The sequence below is a fragment of the Sabethes cyaneus genome, chromosome 3 (assembly GCF_943734655.1).
Source record: "Sabethes cyaneus chromosome 3, idSabCyanKW18_F2, whole genome shotgun sequence".
Classification (NCBI taxonomy): Eukaryota; Metazoa; Arthropoda; class Insecta; order Diptera; family Culicidae; genus Sabethes; species Sabethes cyaneus.
This window is the reverse complement of record NC_071355.1, coordinates 173,290,694-173,314,537: the sequence shown is the minus strand read 5'-3', so window position 1 is coordinate 173,314,537 and position 23,844 is coordinate 173,290,694. Positions and strand designations below refer to the sequence as shown.

The window sequence follows — 23,844 nt, the reverse complement described above, 5'->3', positions numbered from 1 at the left end:
TTATTGGATACGATTTGAATTGGATTAAAATTAGAAACTAGGTTTTGAATTTGAATTTTGATTAGCTGTTTTGTATTGTGATTAGATTCAAATCGGATTTGGATTGGACTCGGGTTGGATTTCGGTTAGATTTGAATTGATTTATTGGATATAAAATCTAATAACAATCAAAATGACAACTAAAATTTTGAATTATTTCTCAAGCTGTCAAAAAAAGACAAAGATATTGGAAGAAGATCTGATTTACTGAAATTAAAGATACATTGTCCATTGTTGTAAAAAATTCGTAGTCGGCTGTTCGGCGAAGCTTCCATTTGATGTCGGAACAGGAGCGTTGTACGGCCGTCATGTCAACTTTACCAATGCATCTCTTGATTCTACCATTCAACTATTAACAATTCGTGGCTCTTCAGTTATTTTTGTACACCAAGGAGCTCAAAAACCCGAAGAAATCTTCAATTGGGCGATACTGAGGCAAATTTATTGCGTTGTGGTTTTTGGGTACAAATGGGATCGAATGTGTATTCAAGAACGAATGTGTTTTTTAGCATAGTGCGGTGAAGCTTTTTTCGGCCAAATTCCATCTGCATGATACTTTTCAAACATTCCTTCTGATACACATCTTGATTAATGACCAAACCAGAGAGCTTGAACCAGGACTTAGAACCTCTTTCGGAAATGGCAATCACTTTTAGTTCAAACTTATGTTTAAACTTGTACTTTATGTTCGGAGATGCAGTAGAACAATCCATGGAATAGTATCGACCAGTTCCGGAAATGTGCATCTTCTAAAAAGGGAAGTAGCTTTCATCGTCCAAAACAAAGCATTTTCCGAAATAATTTTTGATCAACCAGCGGCATGGAAATTTCAGCGTCGAAATCTGTTCCTCAGTGTATTCCGAGGCTTCCTTGTCTTCTCTGTCTTCTTTCGGCACTTTATTCTGACCCTATTCAATGTTTCACAGATGTACTGGTGGAAACAGTTGAACTTTTTTGCGGCATCCCGTTGAATCATGAAATCCTTGTTATGGAAGGCACGAGAAAGAGAACGCTGTCCTTCGTCCTTCGCGTCCATAAATTTGGTCTTGCCAAGATTTTTGAGCAATTCGTAGACGCGTACAAAGCGCTCGCGAAATGCTTCTTGTTTTGACGCCATTTTGAGCAAAACTTGGCAAAGAATAAACACGATAAACATAAACGAAACAAAAAGTACTGTCAGAAAGAGGAGAGAGAGAGCCAACACATACACACTGTCATTTCTCTCTGAGCTTGTTTGTTGTTGTGCATGGGGGCCTCAAAAAAATCCAAAATTTTAGTTGTCACCCGTTACGCTTGGAATAAGTCAATCAAAATAGTAGGTTATTTGTAAAATCTATGCCAAAACGAAAACCGCAACCTAAACTTTGATTTGGCTGAGATGCTTACGGAAGTTACCATTTATGTAACTTTGATTGTAGATAGCAGAATAAAGCTTTAGCAGTGTTGTATAAATGGCCTTGTTAGTTTTTTGGCAACAAAACGAAATTAAAGTACTGCCAAAAAAATGTTGAAAGGGTGCCAAATGCCAAAGTTGTCAGTTGATTCGTAAGATATAGTGTAGTTTTTTTTTGTTTTCCATGTCCAACGACCAACGCTGTACCCAGTTATTTTTTCAAAACAGATTTATTACATAAACAAAACAGATAAACAGAATAAAACAACACTCATATAAGACAGAAAGTTTTTGAGGTTGAGTATTTTGTACTAGGTGTCCATGAACGCATGGTGAGAATATTGTAATATTGATGCCAAAATGTCAAGAAATCTGTTCGGAACACATTTTCCAAATTTCCTATTCAGTATCAATGCTCTGATGGCTCGGATGCTCTAAAAGCGAAGTTCCTGTTAGAAAGTTATTGTCATGATAAAAAAGAATCGCACAGACTATTTAATCAGACAACAGAACGGATAACGATGACATTCGGATCCTTTACCCAATGGTCTTCATATATTAAATAACTTTTACCATTTCGAGACACATTAAAAACTAAACACAAACAAATTCTACAAATGGTATTCAGTGCCCTGTGACACCTACAGAAACAAGATGCAGATTTAAATTAAGATTGTAGTTTCTTGCAGAAACACTCTACAAAAGGCTGCAGTCTGTTGTTGGGGTGCACACTCTCGGCGGCTTTCAAATGATTTACGAACAATCACAGGACGTATGCGTGGTCAGACTCGTTTGCTCAGACTCGAAACCCCCACACTTTGCGTGGTTATTGGGGGCTGGCGGCACGCCGGTTATGGACCGATTCATATAAATCTTGTTACACCGTTGCACTTTAATGCCTGTGCACCCACAGCGCACAGCTTTCACAATGAAAAGTCATTAAGGCTGTCGTAAAAATCTTAACTCTTTTGTCGCTTCAAATCTTTCTATTCTAGGCACGTGGTTGTTGTTAAATTAGATCCAACATAAACAAGTGAAATTAGCCCTTTCTCGAACCTATTTCTTTTCAATATGTGCTACCACATTCACATTAATTCTTAATAGCTTATATTCATAAAGCATCGTTAAGTATCCCATTCTCATGCCGGCAATAATCAGTCGACGCTCGTAGTGCATAATCTTTCATTCAGTACGGTCGTTAAACTCTGTTAGCCACAATAAGTCAAAAATAAATCGCGTTATGGAATGCATTTTGAGAATTGAATGACAACCGTCTCTTGAATCGGCTTCCTCTGGAGTTCGGAGTTCCGACATGAAAGTAAACCGTTTACGAAACCGAAAGTGTTTCCATATTGAAACCGCACGTCACTGCCTGCCGGAAAACCACCACCGGCAGCAGCTTGATCGATGCAACGTAACTTCGCCGTTGGCATAATTTCACTGTCCCAGCAGCAGCACAGCACCAACATTATGCCACCAGGCCGAACTGCCGATATTGAATTACAAATTTACGCCCTCCCCATTTCGGCGCAGCATGTGTGCAGCATTACGATTATATGCCACTGCAGCAAGCGGGTGCCCACGTTTCGGGAATTTGTTTTGGAAGTCTATTCCATCAATCAATGCAATTTACTTTCGATCGTGAACCGTCGTCGTCGGTCGTCATTTGCAACATGCAATACGTCCTCCGGCTTCGTGATCGCGAGGATGCAAACGGTAAACGATAGAAAGTGAGACCATTTCAGATACCCATGGACTTTATACGCACGGCTTTCGAAATTATCACAACTTAAACTAAAAATTACCTACTAAAAAAATTAATTTAACTTAAAAATTACCTCACTGATCCAGATTAAGAAATAATTACGAGATTAAGGAAGCTGAAGCTACCTTTATGTTCTAAAACAAAAATAATTTACAGATGGTCAGATATCATTAAAAAATATAGTATAAATAATAAGTGATCAGATAGAGTGGAAGACAAACAGTAGGTCGTAACATTCTTCAGAGCAATTTACTTTCCGGTCATCAACTTGGTCTAGGTTGAAAAGAAGCCAATTTTCCTCGATCTGTTAAGACGAGCGGGCTCGGTCGCTTTTTTTTATTAAAATTGATAAAGATAAGCGAAATCACAACACGCAGTTGATGTATAAATTGTCACATAAAAATTAGGAAAATTGTGAAGAAATTGCATTTTCCATCAATAACTACAGCTGCCATCTCTTTAAATTAAAATCACTAAATTAATGGGCATTTTTCCATCTAACGACACAAGGATGGTTTAATTTTATACAATGATAAATGACTGAAAACTTTCATTTCAATGCCATAATTTAATATTCGTTTCCACAAACTGCTGTCCAGTTAAAACTTCATGATCAACCCAGCTGGCAGGTGCAGATGCTGTACTCGATTATACACCTTTCACTCTGCTGGTTATCTTATCATCTAATAGCAAGCATTTGCAATCAATGAGCAGAGAAATACCATTATTAACTGAACCGGAAAGATTCTAGTAGATCTTAGTTTTTTTCGTCATCAATGTTCATGAACTGTTGAGTGAGTTTGCCAAGAGAAATAAGATTTCGTTTTACAGTCATACAATACGATTTATTGAATGCACACGGCACAACCGGTATAGAAAACAACCTACCGTCAGTTGAAAAAAAATCAATGCATATCAATAACTGAGTTCCGTGTTTGCCGGAAAAAAGATTACAGAAAATTTCAATACTCTCCCCAATCCGCAATCATTATTGATATTGCATTCTACATATTATACTAATTTGCATTTCGTTTATTACAATCGCGAAGCCAGTTTACATAATCCCGTATCTCCAGAAATGGAAGAATTGTGCCATGACAACTTTCATTAATTTATTACCTCTAGATATGTATCTTTCATTTCATCCATTTAAGGAAATTTCTCGCCGAAATGGCATTTTGTTCACGACGTCGCCTTAATACCAGAAATAATGTTTCTTTCGGTGTCGGGTCATAAATTAATATATCATCCTGGATCATCGTCATCATACGCATCGCACTGCTCCTCTCCTCGGGGAGCGGGACGGGCCCGTCATAATGACCTGTCGCCATGTCATACTCCAAGCGATCATTGTGACGACCCAGCCTCAAAGATATTCATACAGATATATTGCATTATGACGTGCGGGGGCACCTCTTTTCCATGCAAACAACAATTTCATTATTTAATAAGCATACTATAAAAGTACCGTTTTATTCGACTTGAAATTACTGCTTTCATGTACCCCTGACAGATTTCTGCAATTCATACTCGATATGCACGTAATTTATGGTTCGAATGAAAATGCCGTGCATAATATTTCTACTAGAAATAGGACTATAAATCCCCCTTAAATTTAAAATAAAATAATAAAAAAGTAAATTTCTAATTTAGAAACCATTTATAAAGAATAATCAGTTAAGAATCAAACCATCAACCCTATTGATGGCTCAAAGTTGAAGCGAAGGATGGAAAGAAACCAGTTCGAGTGGAACTTGTTACAGCCAAATCTGTATTTGTGCATAATTATCGCGATTGCTGATGAAACTTTTACTCGTAGGGGGCGTTAGATCAAAACCGTATTGGTTATTTTCGGACAAGCTGGTTCGTTTTTTGCATTTCTAAATCGCATTGCCAAAAATGAATGAACATATACGAGTACGTATTTATGCACTCGTTGAGTCTGAAGGTTTGTTCAAGCACTATTAGCGGGGCATTCAACTGGGATCGCGTCGTGTGTGTCAATTAAACATCATGAGCGCTCCATTTATGTGCAGTCACCGAGTGTAGTCTTCTGCAATACTGAAGCGGTATTTTTAGTTATGTCATCCTTTCTAGTATGCTAGCTTGAACTAGTTAGTTTGTTCAGTATACTGTGGATACTTTAACTACTATTTAGCTTTAAACACAAAATACAGCCAGAGAAAAAAAGACAAAATTTTATGTTTAGTTGTTTTAGTTTTATCTAAAGCTCTATCTAAAACCTTGTTTACAAAGTTCAAAAGTTTTAAAAGTCTTTTCCAAACTTTTACCAGCAAAACAAAAATAAAGTTTGTTTCAATACATTGATTACTTTCTAAGAAAAAGTTACATGAAGTTTGAAAATTGTGTTTTTACAGGAGCGGCGTTTTATTACGTCGAATTTGTACCGCACTACACTGGACACACTGGAACTGGTTGAATCGTTACAAAGTTAGTATCAAAATACACGGAATAGAAACCAAATCTGAAATAAAAAGGAGCGAACGTGATCTGCAGAAAAGTACTCGACTGAGATCCACAAGAAAAACGGAAAAGAAGTAGACCCAAAGGCCCCAGGCGACGCATCTTAGTAGCTAACGATATCCGGACTGTTGACGAGAACCTGTTCTGATAACAAGCGGCAATCCGTGGCAGGTAACCGGCTATAATCAAGAATTTTTGAGTTATGATTTTTAATAATTTCAAAAGCAAAAAAGGTACGCCCACCTTAAAGCTAGTCTTGAGTCACAATTGTCAGCTGACCTGGTTTCTTTTACTGAAGACATGTTGATAGTTTCATTCAAATCGGAGAAGGTCGTTTAAGATTTTTCATTTTTTAGCAGATTTCATATGCAAATGCCAAATTCTATTGAGACTCTCAATTTGAGAGAACGGTCCTTCAGCGTGCATTTTTTTTTTGCTTTTTTTTGACGTAGTGTACATCTTCCTGGAAGATAACGAGTATCAGGAAGCCATTCCAAAAAATCTATTTAAAAAGTGGACAGGTTTTGAACGCTAATAACGGTTTCTTGATCGATTTTAAGTATTTTTGCACCAGTCGATCGGAGAATGTTCTATGCGTCGATTGAAATAAATAAAAATATTGATTCTTGATTATCAAGCATTGTCCAACGAGAAAATATTTGTTGTGATTGGTTGGAGAAGACGTCATCAAAGTTTTGACGTGTTTTTAGAAAAAAAAGTGACCGAATCTGCCCGTACGAACAGGAAAAGATGCATTACGACGGTTGAACCTAGACCACTTTGATGTCTCTACTTGGAAAGTACACCAGAAAAAGTGATAAAATCGCCTTGTCCCAACAGGTCAAAGATATTTTTTGTACAACGATTAAGCCTAGACCAATTTGATGTCTGTGTTAGGGAAGTGCACTAGAAAAAGTGACAAAACTTCCTCATCCCAACAGGTCGAACATTCTTTACGACGATTGAACCTAGACCAACTTGATGTCTCTGCTTGGGAAGAACGTCACAGGCCTAGGCAAATTTCACAATACAGTTGTAGTGTACATGTGTACATTGGAAGAGTAACCAAAAGAGAATGTATTGTGTTGTGGCAACGATGTGCTACTGATAAAATTGAATAGAATTGGTAAAATGTCTTCAACGTATGGGAAGAGTTGGTAATAAAAACAATCCTTCATTTGTGTAAGGTAATGTGACAGAGGGCTCCACAGCCGCAAGGTTACCGAATCAAGCGAGTGGTCGTGGGTTCGAATCTTAGTAGAATCAAGCCATTCGATGTCAAGTGACGTTAGCATGGGTTTATTCTCTGGTCTCTCAATTACCCTTCGTTCATGCTGAATTCTATATTACCCACTGAAGCCTCTTGACAGCGCAAATGTTCCTCCTATAGTTAAGTGTACTGATCAGAGCAACGAATGAGTCCTACCCAAGCAGCACAAATTTGGCACTTTTAGTTGCTGCAACTCATTTATGACTAAAATTAGTCACATATCGGTTGCCGCAACTAGTTTGTAACAACTGTGCTACTAGGGTAGCCAGGGACGACTATAATATGGGACAGCACTGGCAGCGACGAACGAGTGGAAAAAGTAGATCAAGCGTTGAAGGAATGGTAAACTCCAATACACACAAGCACGCATAAAATTTAATTAGCATATCGCTCACTCAATAGCGATCATAGCAAAAAGAAATGCAGTGCAGGTTACAGCAATCATCCGAGCGATATCACAATAGATCAACTATACTGGTCGCAGTGATGGTCCCCACATGGAAAAAAGAGGTAATATGACAGTAGTAGTTTGTCCATTATTTTGTTTGTTTCTCGTGGTTTGGTTTAAACATCTTTATGCATTAAGGCTCAAAAGTGATAAGTGAGCTTTATGAACAATGATTCGAAAAACAGCACCTGAAGGCTGTAAACAGTGAGTTTGAAAGACGTTAATACCCAGTGATTGATAAATTTTCTCCTCCACTGGGTTTACGATACAACGTTTATTTTTTGCTTTATTGAAAGACAGAAGAAGAAGTTAGTTCTATTATGTGCCCTTATCAACTAGGTGTCAGGGTCACAACTTTCAGTTGTGGACATTTTTTTGTGTTAACTTTTTCAACCAGTGTACTGTGTTATTTCCTTTCATGCCGCCCAGTTAGCTTCGAGGTACAATCGCAGAGAACAGACATTCATGCTCATATAAAATATCTTGTAAATGGTGTGTAAACTTTTCAATAAGACAGTAAGACATCTCTCTTGAGGTACACCAGTTGTTCAATATCCTCGTTGCCAAATTAAATACATTGTCTTGTTATATTCTGTATATACGGAATACTGGCTACAGAGCACACGGCTGTAACTTTGTTTATGTTATTTATTGAACCTAGCTAAAAATCGAGAATGGAAAGCAAACGGCATATCAAGATTTTATTTTATTTGATAATTACCGCAAGTAGGTATCATATTTGATGTTTTTCAATAATTGAACGTACCATTCGTACCGCCGGATACCATCGCGACGGGACCAGCAGTCTTCTCAACTTAGATCACCTTCCAGAAAACCTTACCGCTATGATTTTCGTATAGGCGAACGGGTGCGGAAAGCCGCACAGAATCACTTTGAACCAACTTGGACAATTGAGGACATCAATTTTACCAATTCGTCAAATAATTTCTTTTAAGTCTACCAAAAATATGCAATAAGGCTTTGGTTTCATCAACTGGCGAAATATGGCTCCTGGCGAAATATGGATCCTCTACCCTATTCTAGTTCATTTTTCGGGAAAAGTAGTATTCGCGTTCAATAGAAAAGTTTCCGCGTTCGAAAATTGTATTGTATAAATAGTAGGGTACGGGAGGGTATTTTCAGCAGGTTTCTAAATGCAGCCTTTTTGTCTTTTCTTTCGCCAATGAAAGTACAGTAAACTCTCGGAAAAGTTAATCGAATGGGGGATGGGTCGATTAACTTTTCCGAAATATTAACTTTTCCGAGTAGTCCTAAATATCATTGAAAATGATAAATACAAAAGCGAAAAATGCACTGCGGGATATAGGATACACATTTTTATGTATTTTGAAATTGTAATGCAAAGAAATATGTAGCAAGATCTTTATGAAATAATACTTAGTTCCTTTTAGTAAGTTTAAAATAGTCGGTTACATTAGTTTACTTCTGTTTATTTTTTCGTATAGTCTGCGACTACGATTTGATAATGTTCGCGCTTATTTTTAGTTTCTTGCTGTTCCTTCTTTTGCATTTAAAATTCAATCTGAGTTTGCGCTTTTCCAGTATGTTATCTATAATCCTGAAGTAGCTATGTGTAACTAGCAAATAGTTCAATATGCTATTGTTGCAACTATCCGGTACAAGAGTTTAATTATGATGCGACTCTGTATGACTCTGTATGACTGTGGAAAGGCGACAATAAACCGAAAAATGAGAAATAAAGATAGAAGGTAAACACACGTGTGTATACGAACGCTTGGACAACCAACAAATTCAAACTCTCAGAAAAGTTAAGGTAAAAATTAACTTTTTAGAGCGTTGCATGAGAGACGACATTCGCTTAACTTTTCTGAACAATTAACTTTTTAGAGAGTTAACTTTTCCGAGAGTCTACTGTACTTTGCCGACATACAATTTTAATATGTTATAACTATTTTCTCAAGACTAAGTACTCTATTTTATTGTACCAGAACGAATGAAGAAAATTTTGATTTCTACAAAAACATCATACAGATGGACAATACGTGTTTTGGCCGGATAAAGCATCATCGCATTACACCTAAAAACACAGTCCTTCCTGAATACCCATTCGATCCCATTTGTACCCAAAGACCACAACCCGACAAATCTGCCTCAGTGTCGCCCAATCGAAGACTTCTTTGGGATTTTGAGCCACTTGGTCTACAAAAATAACTAAAGAGCCACGAATTGCAAACAGTTCATTGGTAGAATCAAGAGATACATTCGCAAAGTTGACATGATGGCCGTACAACGCTCCTGTTCCGACATCAAACGGAAGCTTACCTTCAAATATCTTTGACGTTTTTTGACAGCAGGAGAAATAAATTCCAAAATTTAGTTGCCTCCCACCCAAAAAGCTTAATTTCGATGACATAAAAGTTACATCCGCACGCAGAATCATATCCAATCTTCTGTGTTTCTGTACGTTATCAAAATTATAAAGCACTAAATTAAAAATGAGAAAGTTCAGACATCATGATATATCATGAAGGTTGGATGCCCGCCAAAATATTTACAAATTTTGGTGCTTACGTGCTAAAATCAACCACCTGTCCGATCTGGATCAGAAACTGTCTCATTCCGAGGAGTTAGGCACTTCAACCCTCGAACGGTCGAATGATGGCCGGACGGTAATCGTTGACAACTCGGCGACGAACTAGAAGTGGTAGATGAGTTTGAGAATTTGAGATTGTTCAATCAGGATATCTGGCCTACATTGCCTTTCAAAAACGCTACAATCAAGAAACATGCTTTGCGTATGAAGCTAGCAATGTACAAAATACTTATTAAAACGGTAGTTTTTGTTAACTTGAAGCATTGATGCTCATGGAGGACATGAATCAGGAGTTACAAGCAGTGCTTGGGAAGAAACACATCGTATACCTGGCAAAAGTCGGAAGGTTACAGTAGATCGGACACATCGTAACGATGCCGGATGACAGTGCGGCGAAAACAGTTTCCTCCAACAGCTCCACCGACATCAAGAACAGAGGGACCCAACGTGCGAGATGGTTCGACTAGATCGAAAGTGAATTGGAACATCGAAGACATCTGGGAATTGTTTACTAGTAGTCCAATACCGCTATTTAAGACTGAAACGATACGAGCCACTTTGCTCTATGCTGAAGGAAAACGATAATAATTGAAAACCCCATACCCAGTACTATTGTACTTTTCCAATCAGGTAATCAAAACATACAAGCACTAAATCCTACCGCCAGATAAATTAAAACAGGCTTCCAGGTTGAGTACCATTTGCAAATTTCCCGCAACGGTTTAACAACAGTTCAACAAACTAACCATTGCACTATCGATTATTTCCTATCAACCACAGCTATTACCGAAAACATTTTTCTCCCAACTTTTCCACCGGTCAGCCCCGATTGAACGAAAACTATCGTCCGTGGCATAACGTTTCCGTCTCACAGCTTCAACACAGGGAAGCTACTGCAATTAGATTCACACAAAGTGATTTGTCGGAAAACAAAATTCGCGAACAAACATTATTTCTGCAATCCCCTGCGCCCTGGGTTAAACCAAACCCAAACGAACCCATGCTGAAATTTCGTTCGAAACTTTCTCATCTCATGCCCATCTATCTAATGCTTGCATTGTGCCCGTGTCTAATCTACTTCACTTTCCCTGGCGGCGATAAGCACCTCAGCCTCATAACGGTGCCGGCAACATGTGGGTACACGTTGATCGTGATATTCACATGCTGTGCTCCAGCAAGTTCGAGTCTCTGATGGTGCGATATCCGCTAGTACGGGCACTCACCACGAGTGATGCACCGCAATGTTGTATAATAATATCAGCATCCAACTGCGATTGCCGACTGCACACACCTGCCCAAAGCTGAGCGGAGCGAGCGGAGAGGAGGGTATATTCAAATTATGTTTTTCTCGGTTTATTTTTTTTTTCAGTGGGAAATTGAACCAGTTAAAAGTAGCGCTTCTTTCGCCTGTAAGAGCACTAAAGAAAAACATGCATTTATTTTATGAAAACTGCCGGTATCAATTGCATGGCTGTAGGAAAAATGTTAATTATGTGTTAAACTGCAGCATTTTTTGACTTTAAGTAGTCCAGACTAGTATATACTGCATTGACTCATACCCCGATAAAGTAAATTGGACCTTAATGTTCATATGGGTAATCGAAAAAATAAGGCACTGGCACTGGCAACTAGAGACCGAATCATTTCAATCTACACTGCTTCCGTGGTCCGTGGATAAAGTCACGCAGTCATGGCTTAATTATACACGTTTCCACTCTCTTCTCGGAAAGTCTTTGTACATTGACCGCTAAAGGTCACAAGTGTGAAGGGAAAAATTAGATACCAGGTTCCCGCTGCATGTCATATCTTCTACTTTCACTAGATTTCTTTCAATTAGACGGAGCTCTTCTGGAAGATAAAACGAATATACCGACGCGACAGTTTTGGAATTATTTAATGGACCGCGCACGTTCTTACTGTTTGGACTAATTAACCGACGTCGGTCAAAAGAACACCATGCGTTAAGACTCGTTTCTTTTCGGAACCGTTATGAACCCTGCCGGCAATAAATGTCCACAGAAAACTATAATTTGACGGTTGACTTCACTGCCAAAGTGCCGGTTTAGTTACAGTACAATATTCTATGCACTGCTGATTTCCATGCAAAGTTGTTAACGCTTCAACGAATAACAACTAGTTTTTGGATTTACCACAACCTAGCAAACAAATCATGGCCAGCTGATGAGACCATTCCAAATTGCCTTTTGCGATAAACGAGACCAACACATCTTGAACATAGGAATGACTTGTAAACGGCTCAACATTTCCAATCACCGGCAGTTTATTTTTACGATACAGCATAAAACAGTTCTTGCTTAGCATGTCTGCAAGACTTTTTTGTAGACTTGCTACGTTGATTCGAAATGAGGTTCAATCAACCGCGGCACAGAGTTCATCGTTGCGGTTATTTCGACAGCAATTTCCTCTCATGCGGTTCTTACTTAACCGCAAGCTAGTTGCACAGAGAAACGTAAAAAAAATCAGCTACACTATGCTATGTTCACTCGTTCTCTCCTTTCCTTTTATCCATTTGCTTTCCGGTTTTGCGATTAACACATTTAGACCGCGGAAGTCTTTCCAGAGAGTGAAGGTTTTGCAAGCCTTCATCCATGTCTGCTGTCCGCCTGCAGGATCATTGTGCAGAAAGTGCTCTTTCTGACGAGGCACAGTGCACGTCCAAACCGAAGGTGAAACCTTCGCGTCAAACGATGTGAAACGATCGACACCACCCGGGGAATTCTGTGGTGATTGGAAGCGAACAACATATAATGTCACGCCGCAAACATAAACGTGAAAGGTAGCTCAGCCTATCAGAGAATTTCGAAACTGGTTTGAAGATATTTGAGATATTAGAGATTCGCTAACAGAGAAATGCTGAATAGACAACTATTTGCAACTCTATCCTCAAAAATATTTCTTGCGAAAGGAAACGAAAGTAAAGATGCCCTTGTTTCGTTTCATTAAAAATTAAGTCTATTACTTTTAGAGTGTTCTACAATCTTAACACAGAAGACTTCAATGTTAGGCAACACCCAACTTTGGATTATGATAACAGATCATTCCAAATTGGGCATAGATTCCCACATTTTTCACAATACCGTAGCTTACGTTCAGTCTTCTTGTCCCGTATATTTCTCATCATACTTCTGAATCGTATGTTCGAATCTCGACTGGGAGAGGCTGTTAAAGTCAATAGGATCGAAGCAACTGGCTCTGAAATTGTCCTGCACTCTAACAACTGGCTGCGAAGTCGGTCGTATAATTCAGAAGGTCAAGTTTCGAGAACGGAATGTACCACCTAGGCTTTGCTTTGCATTGCTTTACTTCTGAATCACGTTTCGAACTGTTCCAATGATTACCATTTTTACCAACTGACTCAGTGAAATTTTCGGAGTAGTTAACTGTTTTTGCACAGATATGCTACGCAGTTTGACGAATACGAAAAGAACTGATTCTCACTAAATATATCTATTTCTCGGGTACTTTACAAAAGGACGTAAGTGGCAATGAGAGATTCTTGCTTGAGACATTCTGGTACAGCCTACAAGTACTAAACTTGTGACGAATGCTTTTAAGATAGCCCCCGTACCCAGAGATGCCAAAAGTGAAGACATGTCTTCATTTTGAAGACATTTTGGTTACAAAAAAGTGAAATGTCTTCGCTTGAAGACATGTGAAGACATGTCTTCACCATGCAATTTAAATGGGCAGAAAGCCGAAGGAAGACAAATAAAGACATTTTTCCTTGATTCGTGAAGACTTTTCAAAAAATCACCTGGCATCCCTGCCCGTACCTGTGCGTGCCTTTGCCACGTATCTTCAGTCAGAAAAAATACGAATAAAATACTTACCAGGTAATGATCAAGATCGGCAGGTATTCTCTGCAATATAATAAAAAATAAACAGTTAAAAATAAGGACAAATTATTTTAGTTGAATATAGGTGTTGCCTACATTCTAAAAGGTGCTTTTAGTACTATAATATTCTTCCAATACAGGTAATATATTTTATAATCGATTTTTAGCCGTTCCCTTCTACGGTGAAGCAATATATGAAATTTTCATCCAAGTGAAATGACTCCAATGAACTTCAAAGCTAAATAATTGTCTTATACTCTAACAGCTGACCACAGTCTGTCAAATAAAAACAGAAGGTCATGTTTCGAATACGGGATGTAGCATCTAGGTTTTGCCTTGCTTTGCTTCTAACGACCACACTTGCATGAGCATCTCTTTTCTTATTTCTTACTCCCTTTATTATTTTTCCATGCAATGCGACTACGACCAATTTTTGTGAGTGTCATTGCAACTCAGCAGTTGATACTTCATCGCTCGCGAGGGCTGCCACTCTTACCCGCGTGTATAAGCGAGGGCGTAAGATAAAGATCAAATAAAGAAGTAAAGCAAAATCTGTATCCAAGCATCCTAGTTTGCGGCCCGTGCTCACCAGGTGTTGGCAGTCTACGAACTATTGGGTTCTTTAGCAGGCTGTGCAGAAAGACGCTACGAGACTGTGCGCTCGCGAGTGCGTAGGTAGCAGAATGTATGCGTACAACACCAGGGGCAGTATGTCGTAAGCTTACATCACAGGAGTAAGCGTTGGATGCTTTGCTTCTCACGCTCGCTCACGTAAGAGTGGACACCGTTCATAGTCTAAAAAAGCAGGAGTCCTTCGCCATAGGAATGACGCATGGGGTTTCAACAAAACGGTAGGAAGCAGGAATTTTACTATGGTACTGTGCAATGATAGTGTTGGAAACCTAGTTACTGACAACATGGCGGTAGCGGTCAGATAGGAGGAGTAATTCCAGACACTGTTGAATGGACACGTAAATATAGAGAATAGCTGAAACAAGATAAGAATCATGAGCGATAGTCAAAACGAAAAACAGAAAGATAACAGAACTGTCGGAACTTCTAAAGGCGGACGGTGAGCGTACGAGGCAATAATCCACCGGATCATTGTTAGGATCTGGGTGAAGAATAAATGCCGGTGCGGGGGTCATTGGATGCCATCATGTGCCCTTGTCATTTATTTTTAAAAAGAACATCGACCCGAGGTTATCAATGCATGACATGCCCTATAAGGTGAGACCGTTATCGGAGTCTGTCGACGAGTACCAAGCAGATTTTCGTGAAGATCCGTCCTCGATGTTTGCCATACGTCTGTTACTAGACAAGTTCCGGGTGTACTACTATCATGTTTGTTGAAATTTAAGGCGGCGTACGATTCAATCAAACGAAATGCGCAGTGGCAGTATGCAAAAACATAATTTTTCGGTGAGCTAAAACTGATTCGTACGACACTTGATGGGTCAAAATCAAACGTCAAAATAGTTTTGCGGATAACGTCGGTATCATCAGAATCGGAACCGGAACGTCGAATTCTAAACTGATTTACTGCAGCTGCGGTACTGGGATTGCAGAATCGCCGTACGGTAGTGTGTCTTCGACAATCGAAGCGTGTATGCTATAAAATCCCTGCGTTGGGTAGACCAAAAGCCAACCTATGAAGCCAACACATACATTTATATGGTTTCATACAAAAATATTAGAATAGTTCAATAAAAATCCTAGGTAAAGAAAGCATGTAAGATGTATAATAAAAGTTGTAAAATTCGCAAATTTCTTTTCGTTATTACTATTAATGGAGTGATGTTTGAAGAGTTTAAAGGTGTCTCACGTCTCGCGTTCGTCTTAGTTTGTTTGGTTTTGTTGTTCAGTACTCCAAGTTGGACTGCTTAGGAAATCAGTCCCCGCACTCGGATGGTCAGTGATTTGTTCGTACAGAGTTTGGATGACCAGTGATGAGAAAAAACGAGTTAGTTTTTTGATGCCAGGGATTTTTAACGGATTTCTGAGGACTTTCGAGACTGTTTCGTCGTAGACTGAGTACCTTTGACGGATTGCGTCTGCTGTTTTGTTTTCCCCTTTTGGGTCTATTGAACTGATCCGCCCTGAAGTGGAGTTTCTGGCCGGGCAAGCCTGAACGTGGCAAGTGACTCTCTCACGAGGTGGCGCTTAAGTCACTTGCTTCGGTGATTTGGCAAAGCGAATAGCAGACTGAGTAGGTGGCCGTCTTACGGCAGGCTCACGCCCAAGCAACAATGTGAGTTTTATTGTACTCTTATGGCAGTTTTCATGACCAGTTGTGGTCTTAAATGCCATCATATGAGTTTAATAAAACCCAAATTGTTACTTGGGCGGTATTTGTGCCGACGTGGAGCTTGATGGCGAACGACATTAAGTAGTCATAGTTGTAAACGGTGTAAACTGCGCGCTAAAACAACGAATAGCAACAACGACTCGGACTTCCTAAAGATTTTGTAGCCAGATATGGTGATACAGTGAATATAGTACAATGTGGCAGGCTACGATGGGCTGGGCACGTGGCCAGAATGTCCGACGAAAAAGTAGCCAAAATAGTTTTCAGCAAAGAACCAGTAGGAGGAATATACTCCGAGATATACGAGGTCATCCGATGAATGTACCTTGTCACAGATAATGCACATTTAACTGGTATTCGAAGGGACTTTTTACAAGTTCGTTTATTTGACTCGGCTCGGGTGCGGAAGCTTAGAGGTGTCGTGCGTCTACTAAAGCTTGTTCGCAACAAAACCTGGACTCAATTTTGCAATAACACAAATTTGCTAGAAGTTTCCATTATAACGCATGGAAACTTCGCTAAATATTCGCGATAAAGCTTACGAGCGCGTGTTTTGGCCGTCGTATTTTGCTTATCATTACGGTTTGGCACAGTCCTCACCTTGAAAGACTTCATGCCTTGTCATTGCTTAGAAGTGTGCACGAATGTTGGCGACATTTTTATTTTACGAGCAATGGTACGTACAGAAAGATCTGGCCTCCTCCGTAATATTTGTTTTACCTTCGCATCCTTGTGGTGGTTCCTCAGATCCGTTTTTGTTCCACTTCCCTTCTTCCTAGCTGTTTTCAAGCGAGTATCGAACGATTTTAAAACACTGTGAACAGTGCCTGGAGAAAATCCAAGCTTTTCGGCAAGTTTTCTTAACGAGAGATCCGGATTTTCATTGCGACCGCACGCAATTGCTTTTCGCACCTGCTCTTCTTTCGAAGCCATTTTACGCTGAGCGCTTGTAATATAAACAAGCGTTATATTTTCAGAAAAATCAGACATACGTCTACCACTCTGCAAAATATTTCACTCATTGTTAATGTACCATCATCCGTGGATACTTGCAACACTTTTGAACTTTGACTTGGTATAACTTTCGAAGTGTACCGTTTAGATCCAAGTGTAAGTAGCCAAAACTTGCATAGTGGTCAGTACTTTTGATTTATGATTATAAGAAAAATTATCAACTAACAGAGCCTGTAGAATGAACCGAAAATAGGGGTGTTGCAAGTTACCCAGTAAACGGGGTTACTTGCAACACTTTTCTGATTTTGCGTTTCTTATGATTTTAAATTTGATTTCAAACCGCGAATGAGCATTTTTAGATATTTTGTGTATATTGCTAGTAAAACAAGTGATACTGGAGGCATGTTTTGTTTCCCAATTTTATCTATCGCTTTTTTGAAGATATTCGATGAAAATGCAGCATGTCGGCGAACTTCAAATTGCCGTTTCAAGGCACGTGGATTTTTTCACAATTTGAATTTTTCTGGAGATGGCAATAAACAAAATAACATCGTACAGGTGCAAACATATTGTTTACATACTATCTATTGCTCTAATTATCTATTTTACAAGTGCCGCAAGTCGCGCCATATTGGAAGTAACAACACGAATCCATCGTTACTTCCCCAAGTTCAAAATATAAATAAAGCTCAAAGTTGCTATTTGTTAGCTTATATGATGTACTAATTGTGTACAGGAACCAAACGATAAAAAATAATTTCATGTTAATGCACTGACGCAACTTTGCGCATCCAATTTTCCTACTCTGAAAATGAAATTACTTTCCAGTCGTATAAAAACAAGCAAATCAATAATATAATGGATTAAACTTAACTAAACAATAGGCAAACGTCCCTTCTTTAAAACCTCTTTGACTACAAATGGTTATGTTAACAAACAAATGCTCTAGAGCTGTCAAAAGCGCGACGCGCAAAAGTGTTGCAAGTAACCCCGGTGTTGCAAGTATCCCCGGATGACGGTATTTCCGAAGCAGTGTGTATTTAGGGGTGTCCAAATTTTATCGCGAGCAAGCCTTATTTGCATTTTCGATAACAATCCGCTTATCGAATTCGGGCCGAATATAGGAGTCGTTTCCAAGCTAATCACCCCCAACACCCGCTGTTCTAGCATCCTCATCAACAGCGTTAATCCAACGGGTACGCGATTTGCCTTGCAGTCGGCGGCCTCTAATGTCACGAATGAGTCCGATGTCTTACCCGCTATTCTGACACTTGATTTTGAACCATCAAAGGTAACACTGATACGTAATCAGTATTGTTGGATAATAAGTTCAAGCATAAACTGAATCGTACGCCGCCTCAAAATATATAAAGAAATGGACGGATTGATAGAAGACCGTCGCCACCAAAGTAAAAGTTTCCTTTCGCCACTAAGTGGATTAAAACGGGTGTTTAATTTTGGATTGAAATCAAATTTCACGTAACGTTTCACCTAACAAAAAAAATTTCGGAATTTACACGGTTTCAACGCGATTTACGGAATTTACGCGGATGTGCTCAATTGGTCTATTTTTTCACGTAACGTTGAAATCCACAAAGTTTTGTTACGCGAATTTTTGTTTTTGTTCAACGCGATTTTCGGAATTTACGCGGTTTTTACGTGATTTTGTTTTACGCGGAACGTATCCTTCGCGTAAAAAGCGACTTGAGTGTATTCACCAATCAATGTTTAGTTTTAATTTAGAGAAAAATGACACACAATTTATATGACCATTAGCAACTCTTTTATAAATAAAAATGATCATCTTGTCGGATTTTTTGACATGTCTAAAAGAAAGATCAAAGAACACGACGCATGCAAGGTGAACAATACGTTTGTTTGGGTCAATGCAATTCACACATTTTGGTGATGGCATTACCCGCATACTATATCCCATGCATTGTTTGGTCCTAGCCAAAACAGTAACACAATAGCTCGTCGAATGCCAACACGTTCAAGGTTTGTGTTTTAGTCAACTTTCAGTGCAAATTCAACACACTATGTGCCAATTCATTCAACGATGGAAAAGCACGCCCAAATTGCAATGCTGTTGAAAAAGAGGTAACATGTAGGTAGCTTAGCTAACGAAATATCCATCGTTTCAAGGGGAAAGTTTTCGAGCGAACGGTACTCCTAGACCCAGGTGCACCTACACTGACAGCATTGAGTTGGCAATCAACGGGATTTTTCTAGCCGTAAACCTACATGTACAAGGGAAATATTTCAGCCCTTTATCGATCAATTGGATTACCATATCCGTCTAATTAAATTATAACTATCACTTAGCAGAACATAACAATGTTTACTCTGGCAATGATTGACAATTGTCAATGACTGTGTAATTGCAGTATTGTAAGCTTCAAGTCCAGCAAAGATAATGCTAGGTTTGTCTATGTTTATATCATAAACATAGTCTTATGCTGTGTAGAAACAGAAACCAAAGGAACGGCATACTCAATAACAACAATAACAAACTTTCATCCGTATGTTTTCTGTGTAAATCAGTACATTCATACAAGCCGCCCCGTTCGGGTAAACCTATTTTGCGAAACAGGTTTACGAAACAGTTGCACCGAATGAGATTACACTTGTTCCGGCTGGTTAAGTGCCGTGCCGCTAGGTCTGTAAAACCTATGAGGTTGGTTCACGATCACACATGATTGCCGATTATTATTGTTTGCCAACACAGTTACCATAGTTAAGGACCGGTCGTCGTTCTCGTTACGTTAGCATAGGACAAATGTTTAAACTGAAAAACTCAGTTTTGAATCAGCTTAATGGCAAAATGTAACCAGATATCGTAGGTTTGGCTGGTTGCACAACTGTCGATTCCGACATGCATGCTATTATCAACTAAATTTAATAACATGAGAATTCCATCATCTTAAACATAGAGATAATTTGTTTTATTGCAGAAATGCATACTGTCATTGACCATTTTATCACACTGAAAAACATTGATTTTATGGGAAAATCAAATTCAATCAATGTGAGATAAATTACTTTTGCGATCATTGCTCGTAAATTACTATAGGCATTGTCTAAAAGCATACTTAAACTGTAGCGAGTAAAAACGTTTTGCTTTGACAATATGACAGTCCAACAAACAAACTCGTAGAGACGCAGGCTAATTTACCAAACATCGCGATTTCCCATATCACAGACACGCCCAAACCCCAAAACTCGTTCCGCTTTAAGTGCTGCGACCTTGCTTGGTTTGTTTATATTTTGCTGGCAGTCATTCGTGCATAAATTACTGCTTTAGGGAATCAATCCGACTGTATAAATATGAGTTCTCTAAAATTGATTGTTTAATCAATAAACGGCAGCGTGCCAATGCGGACGATGTTCGTACGCGTTCAATGTCAATGCGAATGTGTTGGTCTGGTCTATCTCTATCAACCACGAAAAATTAAAGGTAAACAAAACAATGTCTGATTGAAGAATGACACCATTTATCGTGTCGTATATATTTTGTTTGATGAACCAATTATATCACTCTTAAATTAAACGATGCCATCATTTTAAAAGCAGTTTATTGATATGATTTTTTTTTTCGAAACAATAATATGTCGTGCACAAACAAACGTAACAAACACTCTACGAATGTTGTCATTTGAGAGATTAGAAAAGAAACATAAGAAGCAAGTAAATTCCAAATGCTCATAACGTTTTGAAATTTGCAGTAGGTACGAGTGAAAATGAATTGTAAAAATTAACGTAATAAATCAGTCCAGACAGTCCACTGGCAGATGAACAAAACTATGGCCAGTTCAGCTCAAATTTGTTAAAAAAAACTGTGACAAAACATAATCGGATTTAATTATTGTTTATATTTCTTTCCTAACGATTTCAACGAAATTATTTTTGTTTGCTACGTAAAACTGATCATCTTTTTTTTATCAATTTACCTTTTTCTTTAAATACCTACTATTTCGTCAATCTTAAGCTGATTGACTTATGTAATAATAACTGATTAAAGCTAGTCGATGTGAAATAAGCTTTGAGCACATATAAAAATGCTAGCAAACAACTAATTGCTTTGCTAGTGTTAACTTGGCAGATTTTGATGCAGTAGATAACTAATTGCACATCCAACTCACGAACAAAGCTGCACCTCTGTAAGTCGTTGCATAGTGTTTCTTCACATTCACAAGAAAAAAACTTCCACACACAATCCTTCAATTATTGCTGCTAGCAGTCTTTCATAACCAACTTATAACCCATCCTAACCCCGGATGACAAAAATAGATAAGCGGTTTCGCCGGCTGCACACATGACACACCCATCGTTCGGGTGACATTTCATGGCAGCGATCATTACATGAAATCCCTCAAAATGCGCACGTGCTCCCCGTTTTATACAGGCTGCGTGAAAGCAACGCACGAAGAACGCAGTCAAGAGAAACCACCATTAGCCGATCATTAGCACCATTAATATACGAGACCGAATGGCGACCGAATAACCGACGACAACAGTTTCGACCGAAGAGCTACCTTTTTATGTGAACCTAAATGAGACCAAGTTTTCCAAAAATTGAATTTGAAAAAGAAAATCTATATTAAACTACTCAAAACAAACATCGCCAGTTGTCACATCAACAGCCTAGTAGTGCGGTTGATTCCCAAAATAAACGCATTATAGAGCAACACATCTAATTGATCGTGTGTACAACGTCTTCTGCGACCGGTTTTTGGGGATCGGGATTGGGAAATTATCTACCGATTTTTCTGAAACGAGGACTACATGTTTTTATAGACAACCTTTGCCCGGGGATGTCGAAAATTTAGATTTACCCATATTTTATATTTTATCTGAATAATAATATTACTAACATTGATAATTACAAGAACTGTCAGAAATATTTTGGGTTAAAAATACAAATGCAAATATGGCAACCATGCGTGTATATATATATATATATATATATATATATATATATATATATATATATATATATATATATATATATATATATATATATAAACTCGAGTTATATATATATATATATATATATATATATATGTATATACCGGTATATATATACCGTGCAACCAGCAACACTTGCGCCGTTCTAAAATGTCAACCAACATTTGAAAAGGGCGGATGAGCCAAACGTCGAACAGACCGAGCGAGAGTTATTTTTTGCTGGAGCAGCATAGGAAAATAAACTCTCACTCGTTCTGTTTGACAGTTGGCTTATCCACCCTTTTCAAATGTTGGTCGACAAATGCGCCAAGTTTTCCAATCTGACAACACTAAATGTTACCGACAGAACTACGATGTACTATCCGTAGGAAACAAATTTCGATCCATGTTAAGTGTGCTGCAGTTTTGCGGTTGCATGCTTGCAATGCCGGTCGTCCGGTTAGAGCAGAGACCGGAGACCGCCGTGTGCGGCCTACATCACGATCAGCAAGCGAGCGACATGTAGCAACATTGATGGAATTATGTTTGAACTGAATTTCACACGGTCATATCGTAAACTCGAGGTTGACAATGAGAACTTCAGAATGACATACTTGACCTGTATGCTGCAAAATGACAGCAATTGAACTTTTCTAAGAAATCATGGCGATGAAACTTATAGCTACTGTCAAATGGGGTAACTTGCAACAAACAATGCTATATTGGATGAGTTAATTGTATTTTTTGATCTGTTACATCAGTTTTTAATCTATTTCAGTTACTAAACGAATCAAAGAAGCCATAGTGTTATGCCCAGGTAACCAATAAGCATTAGTATAAGCAATAAATCAATCGTTTATTAGCATCCCTGGTGTATACTGCAGGTTGCTGTTTATCAGCATTTTGACTTCATAACTGTTGTAAATTCGCATCCACAATTCTATTTAAATTCTTCTTGTCGGTAACTAGCTGCAAATAAGCATTGCCAGCACTATAAGTGGGCTAGCAGTAAAGTAGCCGCATATTTTGCCAAAATAGCATTTAAGGCAACTTAAATGCTTATTGGCTTGCATTTAAATTGCATTGGAAATGTTTATTGGTTACCTTGCTGTTGATTTTTTGCTGTTTTTAAAAAATCTCACAATTATATTCATTGTTATTTTTTCGTCTGTAAAACGTTTGTTTCGCCCACAAGCACTTCAAATAAAAAAAACTAGCTTGCATTTTTTATAGTAAAGTGAATAATAAGGAAACAATATATGTAATTCCTTTATGATGACTAGTTTCGTTTATCCTGCTTGTAACCATATTATTCATAAAACTACAACTAAAACGCTTTTACGTGCAACAGCTGGTAGATATAAAAAGCTGTGTTCCGTTAGTTTCACAAGGCAAGTTATCGTTTTTTTTGTCATCAAAAAGTCTGGGTGCTAACTCCGTTATCGAAATTTGACCTTCTGTTTTTATACGACAGACTTCGCAACCAGCTGTTAGAATACAGGACAGGGCGGGGTCAGTGCTACGATCCTATTGACTCTAACAGTCTCTCCCAGCCGAGATTCGAACATACGACGACTGGCTTATTAGACCAGCGTCTTACCTTGAGGCCAACTGGGAGGTTGTTGGCCAACTGGGCTTTTTTGTCATCAAGCAATACTAAAAGCACAGCTGGAGAATGTAAGATGCGTTCGGTAAGTCGGAAATATGCCAGTATTTCTCGGAGTATACTGAAAATGGTCATAGAGGCCAAAAAGAAAATTTCCTACCCGCACTTCCCTAAGTGGTTACGTAATATGGGAATGGT

At 38.6% G+C, this 23,844-nt stretch overlaps 1 protein-coding gene across 1 annotated transcript in view; it reads right to left on the bottom strand.

The window, feature by feature from the left end:
• LOC128742292 (uncharacterized) overlaps positions 1-23,844 on the bottom strand; it is an 88,992-nt gene that overhangs the window by 50,067 nt on the left and 15,081 nt on the right. The window contains exon 2 of the mRNA XM_053838618.1: positions 13,826-13,855. The gene's annotated coding sequence lies outside the window, so the exon portion shown is untranslated. The remainder of the gene's footprint in view (positions 1-13,825; positions 13,856-23,844) is intronic.